Source organism: Macaca nemestrina, chromosome X, assembly GCF_043159975.1.
Source record: "Macaca nemestrina isolate mMacNem1 chromosome X, mMacNem.hap1, whole genome shotgun sequence".
Lineage (NCBI taxonomy): Eukaryota > Metazoa > Chordata > Mammalia > Primates > Cercopithecidae > Macaca > Macaca nemestrina.
Genome location: NC_092145.1, coordinates 82832196 through 82850972, shown reverse-complemented (window position 1 = coordinate 82850972; position 18777 = coordinate 82832196). Strand labels below are relative to the sequence as shown.

Here is an 18777-nt window from a genome sequence, read left to right as displayed (position 1 = left end):
TGTTGATAATAGAATGATTTATATTCCTTGGGGTATATGCCCAGTAATGAGATTGCTGGGCCAAATGGTATTTCTGTCTTTAGGTCTTTGAGGAATCACCACACTGTCTTCCACAATGGTTGAATTAATTTACACTCCACCAATAGTGTATAAGTGTTCCTTTTTCTCTGCAGCCTCACCAGTATCTGTTATTATTATTATTATTACTTTTTAATGATCACCATTCTAACTGGAGTGAGATGGTAAATCATTGTGGTTTTGATTTGCATTTCTCTAATGGTCAGTGACGCTGAGCTTTCTTTCATGGGATTGTTGGCTTCATGTATGTCTTTTTTTGAAAAAGTGTTCATGTCCTTTGCCCACTTTTTAATGGGGTTGTTTTTTGTTGTGGTGGTGGTGGTGGTTTTTTAAACTTGTTTAAGTTCCTTATAGATCCTGGATATTAGATCTTTGTCAGATCCATCGTGTGCAAAAATTTTCTCCGGTTCTGTAGGTTATCTGTTCACTCTGTTGATAGTTTCCTTTAGTGGGCAAAGCTCAGTAGTTTATTTATATCCCATTTGTCAATTTTTGCTTTTGTTGTAATTGCTCTTGGTGTCTTTGTCACGAAATCTTTGTCTGTTACTTTGTCTGGAATATGATTGCCTAGGTTGTCTTCCAGGACTTTTATAGTTTGGGGGTTTATATTTAAGTCTTTAATCCAACTTGAGTTAATTTTTGTATATGGTGTAATATAGTCTGGCTCTGTCCCCACCCAAATCTCATCTTGAATTGCTGCTCCCATAATCCCCACATGTCCTGGGAGGGATTCGGTGGGAGGTAATTGAATCATGGGGGCAGATTTTTCCTTTGCTGTTCTCATGACAGCAAATAAGTCTCACAAGATCTCATGGTTTTATAAAGAGCAGTTTCCGTGCACATGCTCTCTTTGCTGCTGCCATGTGAGACATGCCTTTGCTCCTCCTTCGCCTTCTGTCATGATTATGAGGCCTCCCAAGGCATGCGGAACTGTGAGTCCGTTAAACTTCTTTTCTTTATAAATTACCCAGTCTCGGGTATGTCTTTATTAGCAGCAAGAGAATGGACTAGTACCTGGTGTAAAGAAAAGGGGTCCAGTTTCAATCTTCCATATATGGCTAGCCAGTTATCCCAGCATCATTTGCTGAATAGGGAATCCTTTACCCATTGTTTGCTTTTGTCAGGTTTATCAAAGATCAGATAGTTGTAGGTGTGCAGCCTTATTTCTGGGTTCTCTATTCTGTTCCATTGGTTTCTGTGTCTGTTTTCGTACCGGTACCATGCTGTTTGGGTTCCTATAGGCCTGTGGTATAGTTTGAAGTTGTGTAGTGTGCTGCCTCCAGCATTGTTCTTCTTGCTTAGGATTGCCTTGGCCATTCAGGCTCTTTTTCAGTTCCATATGAATTTAAAATAGTTTTTCTAGTTCTGTGAAGAATGTCAAAGGTAACTTAATAGGAATTGCATTGAATCTACAAATTGCTTTGGGCAGTATGGCCATTTTAATGATATTGATTCTATCTATGAGCAGGAATGTTCTTCCATTTGTTTGTGACATCTCTGATTTCCTTGAGCAGCGTTTTGTAGTTCCTCTTGTAGAGATCTTTCACCTCCCTGATGTGGTGTATTCCTGGGTATCTTGTGTGTGTGTGTGGCAATTACAAATGGGACTGTGTTCCTGATTTGGCTCTCTGCTTGACCGTTGTTGGTGTATAGGAATGTTAGTGATTTTTCACATTGATTTGGTATCCTGAGACTTTGCTAAAGTTGTTTATCAGCTTAAGGAGCTTTGGGGCTGAGACTACGGGGTTTTCTAGATTTAGGATCATGTTGTCTGCAGGCAAACTGTACTATTAAAAGAATGTAATATAGGACATAGGACAAAAAAAACGTAGAGGAAAAAGAGGAAAGGATGATCACAAAAGTAAATGTGCTGGTTTCCTCTTGAAGGAAGAATGAGGCTGAGATCAGGCAGAGACACCCCAGGAGCTTTGGGGAATGCTGGTGGTTTTCTCCTCTGTGACATAGGGGTGTTTCTATAGAGGTGCCCTTGATAATCACTATTAAACAACATTTCAAAATAAAGAGGGATGAAATTGCTAATAACAAATAACACACATTTGTAGTTAAACACTTCTCACAATCCACAGACCTGGAAATGACTGATTAGTTTTCTGTATGTGTAGTTTTCCAGTTTTAAGATTGTCCCACAAATGGAATCATAAATTGTGTAGCATTCTATATTTGGTGTCTTTAACACAATGAAATACATACAACACCTCTAGAACTGCAATGGTACTCTTTCTTGACCTTGGTGCTAAATACATGCTTTCATCACTTCACAACAGTTCATTCACAGTTGATTGGTTTTCTAAACTTGTATATATGTATAGTATGCTTCATAAATATCATGTAATATTTAACTTTATGTAATTTGTTATATCTTGGTAATGGACTTTTCTTAAAAACAGATAGTATACCTAAGAATACCCAGGACATTTCCATTGTGGGGGGGAAAAAAAAAAGGAATTCCATCATACAAATATACCACAATTAACTGACACAAACTATGAAGGTAAAAATTTGCATAGTTTCCCCTCAGTGTTGTTGAATGAGTTGAAATCTCTATACACTCTTCCTAAGAGACTGCATACACCACCTCCCACAACTCCGCACACAATTTCGGAAAGTTCATGGACTCCGGGTTGAGAAGCACTGTTCCAGGCCACCTTTCTCTTTTCACAGATGGGGAAATGGAGGTTCTATAAGGGGAAGTGCTTTTCAGCAGGTTAGGAGAGAGCCAGTTCTTTTGACTCCTCAGCTAGCGCTTGTTTTGCCTTACTCTGCCATCTGTTGTGCCTGTACAGAACTGTACAATACCAAGAGACAACCATCCGGAGTGACCCCAGCACACCACAGGTCCTATGGACAGAGTAAAGGCAACAGCTGCTTCTTCACCTAAGATGCTCTCATGAGCTAATCTGGCTCTAGCTGTAACTGACAGCAAATGGGATGGATTGCTGTGCTTAGAACTAGTCAAGAGGTTGGGAAGAAGCTGCACCAACTTCGATATCAATCCACATGAGGCCTGTGTATGAGGAGATAGAGTGGCTTCTGCCCTGCTGAAGGACAAAATAGAGTCTGAGGAGGTGCAGCCTTGAACTATCTGGTGGCCTTGACGTGGCACTGCCCCTCTTAGATTCCTCACTTGCACACTTACCATGAGTTGGCCTGTTAAATTTCTCCAAGAGTTCTTCTAGTTCCAATATTCTGCACTTCTATGATCTTAGAGCAAGAACTATGGAGAAAAAAAAATCAGTTGAGGTGTTTGTGTCCTAGAATTATTTCCAAAATAATTTTTTCTCTTGAATTTCTTCTAATGGTATAGAATTAGCAATAAAGAAAATTTAGTTTAAAGGGATGAAAAAGGCTGGGTGTGCTGCCTCACACCTGGAATTCCAGCACTTTGGAAGGCTGAGGTAGAAGGATGGCTTGAGCCTAAGAGTTGGAGGCTGGAGTGAGCTATGAGCATGCCACTGCACTCCAGTCTGGGTGAGAGGGTGGGACCCTGTCTCAAAAAAAATGTAGATGAAAAATCCCTAACGAGAATCTGAGAAGACCCTTTACTTAAGTAGTAATTTAAAGTAAAGTTTCAACATAAGTGGTTCCTTGATTTCTGCTTCTCATACACCCTTAAGTAAGTCCTTACAGTTGCTGGACTTCTAAACAATGGGATCAGACAATGGAGCAGCACTTACCATGGGAAATGCTATTTATCTCTAGGCAGAGGGGTGGTCCCCAGAGAACCAGAGAATAGTTTGTTTGTTGGTTTGTTTTGTTTTGTTTTGTTTGTTTGTTTGAGGCAGGGTCTCACTTTGTCATCCAGTCTGGAGTGCAGTGGTGATTTCGTCAGCTCACTGCCAGGCTCTACCTTCCAGGCTCAAGTGATCCTACCACTTCAGCCCCGCAAGTGGCTGGAACTACAGGCATGTGCCACCACACTTGCCTAATTTTTTGTATTTTTCATAGACACAGGGTTTTGCCATATTGGTCAGGCAGGTCTTGAAATCCTGAGCTCAAGCGATCCTCCTGCCTTGGCCTCCCAGACAGGCATGAGCCACTGTGCCCGGCTCCAGAGAAGAGTTTTTATTTTGTTTCATCAATTGATGAAATAAATAACCACAACAGTCTTCCTATTTGACCGTATTAAAGCCACAAACCAGTGTGGAGACTTCACTCGAGCCACTCTGGAGGAGTACAAGACTAGAAACAAAAGCAGGGGAAACTCATTCTTGGATGGAGGCTGATTTTTAGGAAAATGCCTCTGGCCTTGCCTATTATTCTGTAGAGGAGTACTTTGTACTTCTACACTGCTAAAATAGTACTTCATTGTGTGAATGCACCACAATGTATTGAACCCATCCCATGAAAGTTGCAACAAACAATAAGGCCCCAAGAGGCTGTGCACTCCAGCCTGTTATCACTGTTTGTCAGGGTCCCGTGCTTTGTCTAGCACATCAGTGGTCTTGGTTGGGCCTGAGGAGAAGAAAGAGGAAGAAAAGAGTTGCTGGGCAAAGTTGCTGGCAAGGTTGGTGTTAAGATGGAAGTGCCAAGCGGGCAAAGGAGATGCAGCCCATCAGAAGAATTGCCAACACTGCTTCCACCTTCATTGGCACAAATGGCCCTTTCAATCCCAACAGCTAACCTTAGAGAAGAGGACAAATCGAAAAGGCGTGAAATCACCAGCTGCCGCTACAAGCTTCCCAGCAAACAGCTTAAAACGGCACTGCCCTCACCTGGTCAAATTAACATATTACATTGAGGGCACATCTTTTTTTTTTTTTTTTTAATTTATTTATTATTATTATACTTTAAGTTGTAGGGTACATGTGCATAACGTGCAGGTTTGTTACATATGTATACTTGTGCCATGTTGGTGTGCTGCACCCATCAACTCGTCATTTACATCAGGTATAACTCCCAATGCAATCCCTCCCCCCTCCCCCCTCCCCATGATAGGCCCCGGTGTGTGACGTTCCCCTTCCTGAGTCCAAGTGATCTCATTGTTCAGTTCCCACCTATGAGTGAGAACATGCGGTGTTTGGTTTTCTGTTCTTGTGATAGTTTGCTAAGAATGATGGTTTCCAGCTGCATCCATGTCCCTATAAAGGACACAAACTCATCCTTTTTGATGAGGGCACATCTTTTTAGATTTTTTTTTGGTCATTTATTTTTCTCCAGTTCTTGGTCCTCCACCTCTGAGAGTAAGTGGATGGGAGGTGGCAGATCTCCTGTGAGAAACTGTATCAAGTTACCAGGTTCATGAGGTTCCAGTACAAAATCACAAATTCTGAATGAAAACTTACCATCCAAATATAAAATATTTACTAAAAAGTCAAAATCAATATCACAACTATGTATCATTCCTATGATGTTTAGTGAAATTTATGAGAAGTTGAAAATAAAGCTATTATTGTCAATAAACTGATATTACTACTCTCAAGGAGATCTGCTATAAATAGGGAAAATAATTTTGGTTATCCTTCTAGTTATAAAATACTTACCTGTTTAATGCAATGTTATTTCCCTTAGCACTGTTTTTTCTCCACTTATGATGGAAGGCAATGTATGGAAAGAAAACATCACAATCTATGCGCACAGTTTAATACATGATTATCAAGTGCATCTGTACGGAAACGTTCCCCTAGGTCCCAGAGGAGAACACCGCCAGCATCCCCCAAAGCCTCCTGGGGTGGCCCTGCCTGAGCTCAGCCCCACTCCTACTCCAAAGGGAAACCAACATCTTGGCTTTTCTGATTGTCCTTTCCTTGCTCTTCTCTATGGTTTTATACCCTAAGTATGCGTTCTTCAACAAGATAGGTTAGTGTTGCCTGTCATTTGAAGTTACCGGAATGGAGTCATTAAACATGTCCGTGTTGTTACTTGCTTCTTTCATTCGATGCTATCTTTGTAAGATTCGTGTCTATTATTCCTTAGAGGAGTACTTTGTACTTTCACTTTTTCAGAAAGTTCATGGACCTCAGGTTGAGAAGCACTGTTCCATGCCATCTTTCTCTTTTCACAGATGGAGAAATGGAGGTTCTGAAAGGGGAAGGACTTTTCAGCAAGTTAGGAGAGAGCCAGGTCTTTTGATTCCTCATCTAGCACTTCCTAGATGAAGTGCTGAAATAGTATTCCATTGTATGAACACACCACAATATACTGATCCCATTCCATGAAAGCTGTAATATTCATTGTTTCCCATATTTGGAACTGGATGACTACAAAAATACTACTCATAAACCCTTGTCAGCACAAGTAAAGGAGTCCTGAGGGGGATGTATAGGCTGCTAAAAGCACATATTTAAAATAGTGTATTAATCTGTTTTCATACTGCTGATATAGACATACCCCAGAACTGGGAAGAAAAAGAAGTTTAATTGCACTTACAGTTCCACATGCCTGGGGAGGCCTCAGAATCATGGTGGTAGATGAAAGGCACTTCTTACATGTTGGCAGCAAGAGAAAAGGAGGAAGAACCAAAAGTAGAAATCCCTGATAAACCCATCAGATCTCATGAGACTTATTCACTATTACAAGAATAGCATGGGAAGGACCAGCCCCCATGATCCAATTACCTCCCCCTGGATCCCTCCCACAACATGTGAGAATTCTGGGAGATACAATTCAAGTTGAGATTTGGATGGGGACACAGCCAAACCATATCATTCTGCCCCTGGCCCCTCCAAATCTCATGTCTTCACATTTCAAAATAAATCATGGCTTCCCAACAGTCCCCTAAAGTCTCAGCTCATTTCAGCATTAACCCAAAAGTCCACAGTTCGAAGTCTCATCTGAGACAAGGCAAGTCCCTTCCACCTATGAGCCTGTAAAATCAAAGCAAGCTAGTTACTTCCTAGATACAGTGGATGTGCGGGTATTGGATAAATATGCCATTTGAAATGGGAGAAATTGGCCAAAACAAAGAGGTTATGGGGCCCATACAAATCCAAAACCCAGCAGGGCAGTAAAATTTTAAAGCTCCAAAATGATCTCCTTTGACTCCAGGTCTCACATCTAGGCCATGCTGATGCAAGAGGTGGGTTCCCATGGTCTTGGGTAGCTCCACCCCTGTGGCTTTGCAGGATACAGCCTCCCTCCCAGCAGGTTTAACCGGCTGGAATTGAGTGTCTGCAGCTTTTCCAGGATCACGGTGCAAGCTGTCAGTGGATCTACCATTCTGGGGTCTAGAGGACAGTGGCCCTCTTCTCACAGCTCCACTAGGCAGTCCCCCAGTAGGGACTCTGTGTGGGGACTCTAACACCACATTTCCCTTCTGCACTGCCCTAGCAGAGGTTCTCCATGAGGGCTCCACCCCTGCAGCAAACTTTTGCCTGGACATCCAGGTATTTCCATACATCTTCTGAAATCTAGGCAGAGGTTCCCAAACCTAAATTCTTGACTTCTGTGCAGCCGCAGGCTCAATACCTGATGGAAGCTGCCAAGCTTGGGGCTTCCACCCTTTGAAGCCACAGCCTGAGCTCTATGTTGGCCCCTTTCAGCCATGGCTGGAGTGGCTGAGACACAGGGCACCAAGTTCCTAGCTGCACACTTCATGGAAACCCTGGGCCCGGCACATGAAACCACTTTCATGGGCCTCCAGGCCTGGGATGGGAGGGGCTGCCTTGGAGGTCTATGACATGGCCTGGAGACATTTTCCCCAGGGTCTTGGGGATTAGCATTAGGCTCATTGCTCCTTATGCAAATTTCTGCAGTTGGCTTGAATTTCTCCTCAAAAAATCGGATTTTGTTTTCTACCGCATTGTCAGGCTGCAAATTTTCTGAACTTTTATGCTCTGTTTCTCTTTTAAAACCAAATGCTTTTAACAGCACCCAAGTCACCCTTTGAATCCTTTGCTGCTTAGAAATTTCTCCCACCAGATACCCTAAATCATCTCTCTCAAGTTCAAAGTTCCACAAATCTCTAGAGCCTGGGCAAAATGACACCAGTCTCTTTACTAAAACATAACAAGAGTCACCTTTACTCCAGTTCCCAACAAGTTCCTCATCTCCATCTGAGACTACCTCAGCCTGGACCTTATTGTCCATATCACTATCAGCATTTTGGGCAAATCCATTCAACAAGTCTCTAGGAGGTTCCAAATGTTCCCACATTTTCCTGTCTTCTTCTGAGGCCTCAAAACTCTTCCAATATCTGCCTGTTACCCAGTTCCAAAGTCGCTACCACATCTTCAGGTATCTTTTCAGCAATGCCCCACTCTACTGGTACCAATTTAGTAGATTAGTCAGTTTTTACACTGCTGATAAACACATACCAAGACTGGGAAGAAAAAGAGGTTTAATTGGACTTACAGTTCCACATGGCTGGGGAGGCCTCAGAATCATGGTGGAAGGTGAAAGACATTTCTTATGTGGTGGCAGCAAGAGAAAAGGAGGAAGAAGCAGAAGTGGAAACTACTGATAAACTCATTAGATCTCATGAGACTTATTCATTATCACGAGAATAGCATGAGAAGGACCGGCACCCATGATTCAATTACCTTCACCTGGGTCCCTCCCACAAGACATGGGAATCTGGGAAATACAATTCAAGTTGAGATTTGGGTGGGGACACAGCCAAACCATGCGAAATAGGACAGCATACAATTAATGAGAAAAAGTTACAAGATAAGACCAACTAAAGTAGAAGGAAATAATCAAAGTAAAAGCAGAAATCAGTGAAAGGGGAAACAAGCATAAGAATCACAAAACCAGAAGTTGGGTGTTTGGAAGAAGAATGAAATTGGTAAAACTCTTTTGAGACTGGTTAAGAAAATAAGGGGGAAGAGCACTGCTATCAGGAAAGAAAAGGGAGAAACAAGCACAAACCATGTTACGTCCGCTCTCGTGCTGCTATAAAGAAATACCTAAGACTGAGCCATTTATACAGAAAAGAGCTCAGGGTTCTGCAGGTTGTACAGGAAGTGTAGCAGCTTCTGCTTCTGGGAGGACTCAGGAAGCTTACTATCATGGTAGAAGGTGAAACAGGAGCAGGTACTTGTTACATGCTAGGAGCAGGAGCAAGAGAGAGAGCAGGCGGTGGTGTCACACACCTTTAAACAATCAGACTCATGAGAACTCACTCGCCACTGTGAGGACAGCACCAAGTGGATGCTGCTAAACCACTCCTGAAGATTCAGCCCCATGATACAGTCACCTCCCACCAGGTCCCACCTCTAACATTAGAAGTTACGATTTGACATGAGACTTGCTGGGGACACAGATCCAAATCATATCATATGCAGACATCCAAAAGATACAAAGAGGATATTGTGGGGGGACTGGATAATCACACAGTGCTCATGCAGTAACAGCACATGGCTAATTCAATACAAAGAAAAGATGACACCTTCACAATGGAGTAATTTGGAATAGTGCCCTGACCACATGGTCAAGATGAACATCACCAGTCATAAGACAAACCAACATGGAGAATCTGCTGATGTCATGCCCCAAGAAGGACAGCACATCTGCTATGGAGTAGTCCTGCCAAAAATGTTAAACCTACCTGAGTCTAATCACAAGGAAGACATTCGGCAAACCCAAGTTCAAGGGCTTCCTGACAACAACTGCACTGGTTTAAAGGAAATTTTAAACATTGCTTTAAAGCACACTTTAAAGGACACTGAAGAGACTTGACGGGCCGGGCACCATGGCTCACACCCGTAATCCTAGCACTTTGGGAGACCCAGCTGGAGCTCAGGAGTTCCAGACCAGCCTGGGCAACACAGCGAGACGAAGTCTCTACAAAAAATATTTTAAAAATTAGCCGGGCATGGTGGTGCATGCCTGTAGTCCAAGTTACTCAGGAGGCTGAGGCGGGGAAAGACAGCTTGAGCCTGGGAGCTCAAGGCTGCAGTATAAAGTTCCACATTATAACAGAGGGTGACCCTGTCTCAAAAGAGACTTGAAAACTAAGTGCGAAGCATGATGTTTGGTTGGAAAGAGAATTTAGTTAGAAAGCAGCTATGAGGGATACTACGGGACCATGGGGACTATCAGAAAATGTTTCATGTGATCATACAGTAGAAAATTGTGTGGTTTCAGTGTTACATTTCCTGAGTGTCATGATGGCATTAAGGCTTTGTGAAAGACCCTGCTTTCTCGTATTTGGGGATGATGTATCTTAATGATTCAAATAGATCTCAAATGATTCCACAAAATAATGGAAAATACAAGCGCGCGCGCACACACACACACACACACACACACACACACACACACACACACAGAGAAAGACAGGGAATGGGTTGGAGGAAGGGATAATGCAAATGTCAGAAAATGCTAAAAAAACCTGGAGGATTCAGTAGAAGAATATATGTATGAGTGCTCCTTGTGCTTTCCCTGCAACTCTTCCGTGGCTTTGAAATTTAAACAAATGCAATCTGAGATGAAGGTGGATATTATGGACCATTTTATTCCAGTCAGTTTGAAAACAAAGAAAAAGGTCACCGATCTCTAGGAAACAAAACCCGCCAAAACTGACACAAGAAAGAACGGCCAACCTGAACCGTTCCAGAATCATTACAGAAAGATATGAGTAGTCAAAGGCTTTCCAGGAATAAACTCCAGGATTCCCCACCACATTCTGAAAAACATCCTAGGAATACATATCTTCCATTTGACACAAACTCGTGCAGAAAATTGAAAAGGAGGAATAATCCTCCACTCAACTGTGTGAGCTTGGCATAACCTCGATACCAAATACTTCAAGGACACTTAGAGAAACATTGCAGATCAATCACAGGCTCATGACACAGAAGCAAAAATCAGAACCAGAATCTTAGCACACGGAAGCCTTCAGGATATAAAAAGGAAAATACCTAATGTGGCATGACAAATATTAGCTTCATCTCAAAAATACAAATTTAATTTCCCTTCAGAAAATAAAGTGCCATAATTCTCCACATTAACAGATTAGGGGAGAGAAACATGCTCTTCGTAGTCACAAAATTATTGACTAAGTGTCAGTTTCCTTTCAAGATGTATTGCTGACAATTCTTTTTTCTAAAAAGTCAAGACTATTGGGCTATAACTTACGCACAGGTCTATGGGATTTTCTAAATGCATACAGCTGTGGAAACACCAGCACAAGATATATAGATATAGAGCATCGCCATCCCTGCCAGGTTCCCTCATGCCCTCTGGTAGTGAACACTTGGTCTTAACTCTCAGACCCTGGCAACCACCAATCTGTTTTCTGCTCCTAGAATTTTGCCTTTTCCAGAATGTCATATAAATGGAATCACACAGTACGTATCATGTGCATTTGGTTTCCTTCAGAGAAAGACATTCTGACCGCAACTCTCTAAAAGTGCAATGTACAGATTCATGACCTGGGTAGTAGTTACCTGGCTTGATCACCTTATAACTGTTTGTCAAATGGCCAACTTCTGAGCTCTCTCCGTGTGTGTGTGTGTGTGTGTGTGTGTATTGTTTCAAAAATAAAATTTTACATTTAACTGCCTCTAACTTTTATATCTTGGTGAGGGTTATTAAATGGCAATTATTAATCCTTTAAAGAAAGTGAGTGATTATTGGAAAAGTCAGCAGAGTGATTACTTCTGGAGGGATGTGCAAAGGGGGAAGTAGTGATTGGGGTAGGGCAAACAGGAGGGTTCCAACACCCTGCCAACCTTCTGTTCCTTGCTCTGCGTGGTAGTGACCCAGACTTCAACATTGCACAACCACAGGGGAGCCATTCACGCTAGATCATCTGAACTGAGCACCCTGGATTCCCGCATGTAGTGTTTGCATGGCCACCCTGGTGGCCACAGCCTACGCAACCGTACCTGGCAAACATGGGTTCTGGCTTCATCCTTCGAGGAAACGGATGATGAGAAAAAGTATGGGGAAAAGGAAAACATCTTGGTGTACAGGTTGAGGACAGATGGGCATGAGATTGTCCGAGTTCACCCAGAATTGTGTTCCAGGTGGGCTAAAGTTCATCCTGTTACCGTGACCACTATGATCCTATGATTGCCATCTCACATCTCCGTGTGCAGTGCCCTAAGCCTCCACCACAGCCTGGACGGCCAACCTTGGGGACTCTGACTGGCATGCATGTGAGGAGACTCACACACCTTCAAACCCAGCTGGAGCCTGAAGGGGAGATGCTCTTTTCTGCCAACCGAGTAAGAGGTCTCATCCGGAAATGTACCAGTGGGATCTCTGGCACTGAGTGCAGGTGAGATTCTGCTCAGGGCTCAGCCTCAGCGGCTGCGTCAAGGGCAAGCACACAGCTCAGCAGACCTCTGGAGCACGTATGAACTGAGTGGCGGGACAAGGCAGGAGGGGGACTAAGACTCTCCAGGCCGGACTCCACATTCCTCTTGGTGAGAGAGGAGACTTGAGGGAAAAGCAAGAGGGGGGCACTGAATAAGGGGAGAGGCTCGACCTCCTCCTCTCCACTGGGGCCCAAATGGATTCCTCTAATCCGAGGAGCCTCGGATTCTGCACTTATTTCCCCTAGAAGTGGAAGGCTCTGCCCGACCATGGCCTGGAGTGTACATGTTACAGCTCCATTATTGTGCGGGAAGTGGTCTGAATATGGAACCGAGGTGGTGTGCTGAGAGACGGGGCTGGCAAATCCAGCCGCCAAGGGATGGGTTCACGCCTTCCACAACTCCGTCCACAGGCTTCTCCCCTTCCACACCCTGTCGACCATGGCCCATGGCCCCCGGGCCAGTGTCTGGGGCTGGAGTTCTCACCCAACCAGAACCTGCATAGATGTCCCCGGTGGCAAAAACCCAAGCTGGAGAGTTCCTGACAGACTTCCTTTCCAGAGCCCACCCCGCTGTGTTATCCTCCCAAGAAACAACCATCTGTGTCAGGATCAAAGCCTTGGCCCGAGGAATCAAGTCAACCATCTCAGGCTAGGGATTTGAGGTGGATAGCGTAGGTCCCCACCACCATTCGTTTCCAGGTCTGAGGCCTGTGATTGGCCCACCGCATATGTGACGGTCCCTCTCACTGAGCTCACACCACGGGCCTGGCAGGGAGACACAGAGAGAGTATGGGGGAAGGCGAATACCGAACCCAACCAGCTGTCCCAGGGCAGTCCCGATTCCCCACTTTCCACCCTCACTGTCCGTCCTGCCCGTGTCTCTGTTAGCTGGCATTGGGGCACCCTCCCATGGGAGCTCCCCAATTCCTAGATAAGGCACCAACCAGCGACTCTGAAGTATTATCATTGCACCCACACAGGGGAGTGCTGAGACATCCCATCCATCCGGTGGAAGATCAGGAGCCTACTGTGGCACCTCCAGCATTCTGAGAGCGCCAACACCCGTCCCTGTGTTTGGGGATGTCCCATTCATCCTACTCCACAGCCTTCTAGGTGTTAGAATTGAACAACACCTCTTGTAAAAAGTGAACCCCAGCTCTGCTTTTGTGCATTCCATCCTTCCTTCAGGTATCCTTCACCACTGCCTCCACTCTGTCAATCAGCCCTTTCTCCCTCAATGGACAGCACCCATGATTAATTTGATTCCCAAGCGAGTGCTTGCAAGGGCATGCTCAAGCAGGCGCACGCACACACACACACACACACACACACACACACACACACACACACAAACCTTGAATGGTATCTGCATTTCTATTGTCTTCATCTGTTCAACATCCAGTCTCTTGGCGATGGGAGCTGGCAGAACCTACCCACACCTCCTCACTGGAACCGGAATCTGTGCCCAAATCTGGGGCCTGCCCAGTCCAGGATTCTGGCTGAAGGAAGCGGGTGATCCCAACTCTCAGGGAGGGTGAAGGCAGAACAGGGAACTCGAGGAAATCTCGTGTAACCTCGAGAGGCGATCTGAAAGACTGATCAGGGATGCAGAAATATCACGTCCACAAAAACCTGAGGCCTTGCGGGTGGTGGAACAGTATTTGACAGGGACCATCAAAGAACAGCTGGGCCTAGCATCCACACTTGCCCTGCCTAGTATCCACACCACCCTTGCCATTTTCAAATCAAGGGTATGGAGTCGACTGGCTGGAGAAGGGGCTGTTGGCCCCCTATAGGACACCAAGGATGAGGAATCCACCTTCCGTGTAGCTGCCAGCGGGCAGTTTCTACAAGGTTGGCCTGCAGGCACCAGAACAGACTCAGTGCCCCCACCTCCAACCAAGAGACTACCCTGCCCTTTTCTTCGGCACTCCACGTACCTTCCCTTTTGCTCAGCCAGCCACTGGGATGTGGCTTCTGTCTCCACCTGGCTACTGAAACTAAGGAGGAGACCTGATGGGATTTGGTAACTGAGGTTCAAATATGAGGGCTAAGAGGAACTGAGGATGCTACCTGGTTTCTGGCCCAGATGACCTGACTATGTGTGTGTTGGCACCAGAGGGACATAATGGCTCCAGAAAGAAGACTGGTCTCCTGAGTGGGAGGATAAGCTCCAACGTGTTCCTCAACAGCACGGAAATAACCGTGCAGGAAAGACCACCAGCGTCAAGCCACACGAGAGAGCAAGGATGCTCACAATGGAAAGGACGGTGACAGGGCAAAACCGAGACAGTGAACTGCAGGAGAAAAGGAGAGAAAGACCAGGGTTCTAGGAGACCATCAGTTCCTGGAGAAGTGGAGAGAGGATAGTGCTGAAGAAGGGGACTTGTGAGACCCTGAAGTAAGAGGAGAAGAGGAGGGACATGAGCAGGGCATGTAAGGGAAAGGCAGGAAATGCTGCTGTGGCCAGGCAGGGCCCCCACAGCACCTAGACCCACGGCACTGTGGTGAGCCCGAGTGCAGGGCTGCTGCTCAGAGGCCAACCCAGGTGCCCCGCAAGGAGTGGGCCCACCACAGAGCACCAGGGGAACTGTTCTTCAAGTGTCAGGGAAGGGAGCAACACACTGAATCCCCCAACACTCCCAACAGTCGCAGAGGGCAGATCACAGACCACAGAATATGAGAATGACTTTATTTCAAACTGCTTTGAACTGCATTGGAAAGTGTGCAAATTCAGTGGAAGAGCGAAAGCCCTGGCTGAAGAGGATACGGAGGGAACCTGCTTGGCTGCAGCTCCAGAACTCCAAAGGTACCAGCTGCTCGTCTTGTAGGAAGACGCTGGCTCAAACCTGTGAAACAGAGCAGGCTCAGGGATGGGCTACCAGCCAGGGCCAGCCTACAGCCCTCCTAAGCTACCAGGATTGTGGGAAGGGGCATGGTGTGTGCCACACTCACTTCAAAGGCCCTGGAACTTGTCAGTGAGGAACTGCATGGCTGCTGAAACAGAGGCAGAACCGGGCACTCCAGACCTGGGGAAACAGAAACCCACCCCCTGCCCCTGTGGGGAACCACCTAGCTCTGCAATGCGAAATCCCACAAGCCCTGGGACTGACTCACCCACCCATCACCTGAATTAAATGTGGAAATGCCTTCTAAGTGGGAAAGTGGTTCTCAGGTGTTGAGGCAACCCAGAACCGTTCAGAACATGTTTCAAAGACAGATAAGCCAGCCAGTAAGCAAAAATCCATACAAGCCATACCAGGCAGCAGTTAAAGGGAAAACACATGTGGTATCTCTAACCGTCCTAAGCAAAGCAGATCTCTGTGACTTGTGGACCAAGTGTACATGGAGTTCAGACAACACATTGCTGTCTGTGCACATCCCTAGCTGGAAAGGCACAGAAGGCTCCAGGGCCAGGCTTTGCTTAGTTCTCTTCCGCAGAGGAAAGTCAGTCCCAGTGACGCCGCCTGTACCTGCAGCCCACCCCAGCCCCCCACGCCTGCAGAAAGACACTGCTGTCCATCCCTGCCCTGGCCAGAGCTCTGTCATACCTAATTGCTGTGTAAGGTCCTCAATTTCCTTCTGCAGCTGGATGCACTAGACCAGCAGACACCAGAGGAAGATAAATGGTTAGTCAATTCTGGCCTGCTCTCTCTCCGGACTCCCTCTCTCCCCCAGGCCGTACAGCCCCCACAGCCTGCAGCCCAGTGGTGAGGTGGGTTGGCACAGAATCCTCAATGGAAAGGAGGCATCCTCTCTCCATGGGGTGTGGAAGGTGGAGGCGGGGGGTAGGGGGACGCAGAAGTCAGTTTAACCTGGACACGGATCCCACCATCTAGTGTGGACCTCTATTTCTAAGAGCCACACAAAGCATTACCCGAGGACAGTCCTGGGCTCCCGGGGGCTGCTGCTGCCTTTCTGGTCTTGGGGAATGGACAGGTGGTTGCTGGTCACCTGAAAGAGAACACAAAATCCAGCTTCCAAGCCTCCCAGTGAGGTGGAAAAGGCCTAGCAGGGTCTAAAGTGAAGCACCGTCACCCTCTGCTGGCAACATGCTGCCCATGCTCTGCCCAGCAACTCCAACCCTCCCTCTGGGACTGTCTTCCCTGTTTCCCAGTGTAAGCCCATGTGTACCTGTGGCCCCCTAGCATTGTGACTCTTGGTTGGACTCCAGCAGCGCGGCAGCCACAGCCAGGCCCTGGGAGAGCCAGTGTGGCTGAGCAGGACTTAACAGAAAAGGGCTCCGTACCGCCGAAAGTCTCCTTCCAGAGCTGGAGTTTGGGGCGCTGCTCCAAATTGCCCCCTACCACACAAACCCCACTGAGAGGAGGATGTGGCTTAAAGCCAGTCCATTCGACACCCCGTTTCCCGTGGGACAGCTGCCTGGGTGGGCAGGGAAGCCTGGGAACAAGGCTGAGCCCCTAGAAGCGACAGAACCAGAGGATTCCCTCCCAACCCCTCTCCCCTCCACCCCTATCAAATCCGCAAGACTCACCGGAGGGTGCGTGGCGTCTGGGCACGAGGCCTCCCAGGCTGTAGGCTGAGGGCTCTGAACGTCCCAGAAGCTGGGGAGCTCTGATGTTGGGGTCACCACTGCTGAATTCTCCATGACGCACAGACAGGCGAGGCAGCCCTGGCCTGTGTGTGGGAAGCTAAAACAGAAATGTCTGAGTCAGGCTGGCGGTGGGGGTGGGCAGTGAGTACAGGTGGGGAGGGATTGTGGTAAGATGGAGACTTCGGAGCCTAATCTCATTAGCACTTTCTCTCTCAGTCCCAGGCCAGGAGGCAGAGCCCAGCCAGGGAAAACACTGGGGATACTGAGATAGCGCAGGCAGCCTGCCAGGTGGCTCAGGCAACAGCTAAGGAAGGAGGAATCAGGAAGTTGATGATCCTACACACCCCAGCTTTGCAGCCCACACTTTAAGGGGTCATCTCATCCAAACCAGCTGCCAGCCCTGCCTTCCCTCCCAGCTCCTCCATGGAGGAGGAAGTAGAACCCCTGCAGAGTGTCCGAAGGCATGCCCGTCACACACCAAGTGCTCCCCTTAACGTGTGCCCCTACGATTGGGCATTCTAGTGTCCCTGGGCTCCTGATGACAACCCTCGAGCAAGGGACAGAGGGGACATGGGTAAACAGGTGTGTGCTGGAAGAGAGGAGGCGTGGGGGGAGACAGAAGAGGAGGAGGGTGAAGAGGGAGAGGAGGGCGACAAGTCCCAAGGCCTACTCCCATGGACCCTTGGGACTGCATCTCTATTTGGGTCATTATCTTCTCTGGCCACAGCCTGGGACTCCCTGGTCTTCCTTCCTGCAGGTTTCTTCCCAGGGCTGCTGTGCTTAGGCTTTTGGGGTTTCTTGGACATCCCATGTGTCCCCACACCAGAGAATGGCGGGAAGGTGGCCGGCTCCGAGGGAGTGGCCCTCTCCACAGAGGGAGTCTCTCTCCGCAGGCAGTAAAGGCTCTCCCCGAGGCCAGTTGAGAGGCACCCCCTAGGGACTTCTCCTGGGCCATCTTCCTCCTTGAAAGGCCCTGGGGCAGAGCCCCTGCAGTGGCAGCTCCTGAGCAGCTGGGCCTGGCCTCCACCTTTCCCCAGGTCCTGCTCTGTATTTTCTTTCCGGGAGAGTCCTCCAGCTCTCCCACAGCCGGCCTCTCCATGACTGGAGTGAGTCCGCAGGGAGCAGAGGTCAGGAAACGGCCCGGCACGGGCAGGTAACTCTCCTTGCAGTGGAAGCCTACGTGTCTGGATGTGTCTGCTGGCTTCTTGGGGTTGCCGGGCTTGGCCTGGCTTCCTTCGTTGCGGCGAATGCCCACCCTCATCAGTGGTAAGCCGCTGCTCTCTTCTGCGGAATCAGACACGTGGGTAGACGGCCCCGAGGGGTCTTTCGCCGAGGGCTGCTGGGGATCTACGCCGATTCTCCATCTACTCTTCTAGCCCCTTTTCTGGATTCTCCCAGGCCGGGCCTGGCCCAGGACCACTGAGGTGGAGAGGGCCGGCAGAGGCCTGCTGCCATTCTCCAGGGCTGGGGCCCAGGGCTCCACTCCCACTGGGATCGACCTCCAGGTCCGCCCAAATGTCAGTGGACCCTTTGGCAGCCGTGCTTTCTGAGGACATGTGTCCCTGGATGCTGGGCAGCGGCACGACGGCAGCTGGCTCGTCAGTCAGGTAGGACGAGTAGTCCACACAGTCCCCTTGGTCGTCTACTGGGGTGTCAGGCCGGCCTTAGCCCCAGAGCACCACCCTCCCCTGCTCTGTCAATTTGCTCTCACACTTGAAGCTGAAGCCCTCGGGATCTGTGAACCCGCTCTTGCCCTCACCCTCGCCCTCGCTGCTGTGCAGCACCCCCAAATCGACGCCGTGGACATTCCCGTGGCCCCAAGGGGCTCCTGAAGTGGCCGTGCAGGCGCCAGCCTGCTCGCCACCCTCTGACCTGAAACGGGCCCCCCAAACGGACACCTAGTCTGGGGAGCTCATGGAGC

The 18777-nt window shown here is 47.7% G+C and overlaps 1 pseudogene; it reads right to left on the bottom strand.

Moving 5' to 3' along the window:
• Nucleotides 1–14976: 14976 nt before the first annotated feature.
• On the bottom strand, nt 14977–18772 carry LOC105464731 (uncharacterized protein CXorf49-like; annotated as a pseudogene).
• Between the last annotated feature and the right edge of the window lie 5 nt (nt 18773–18777).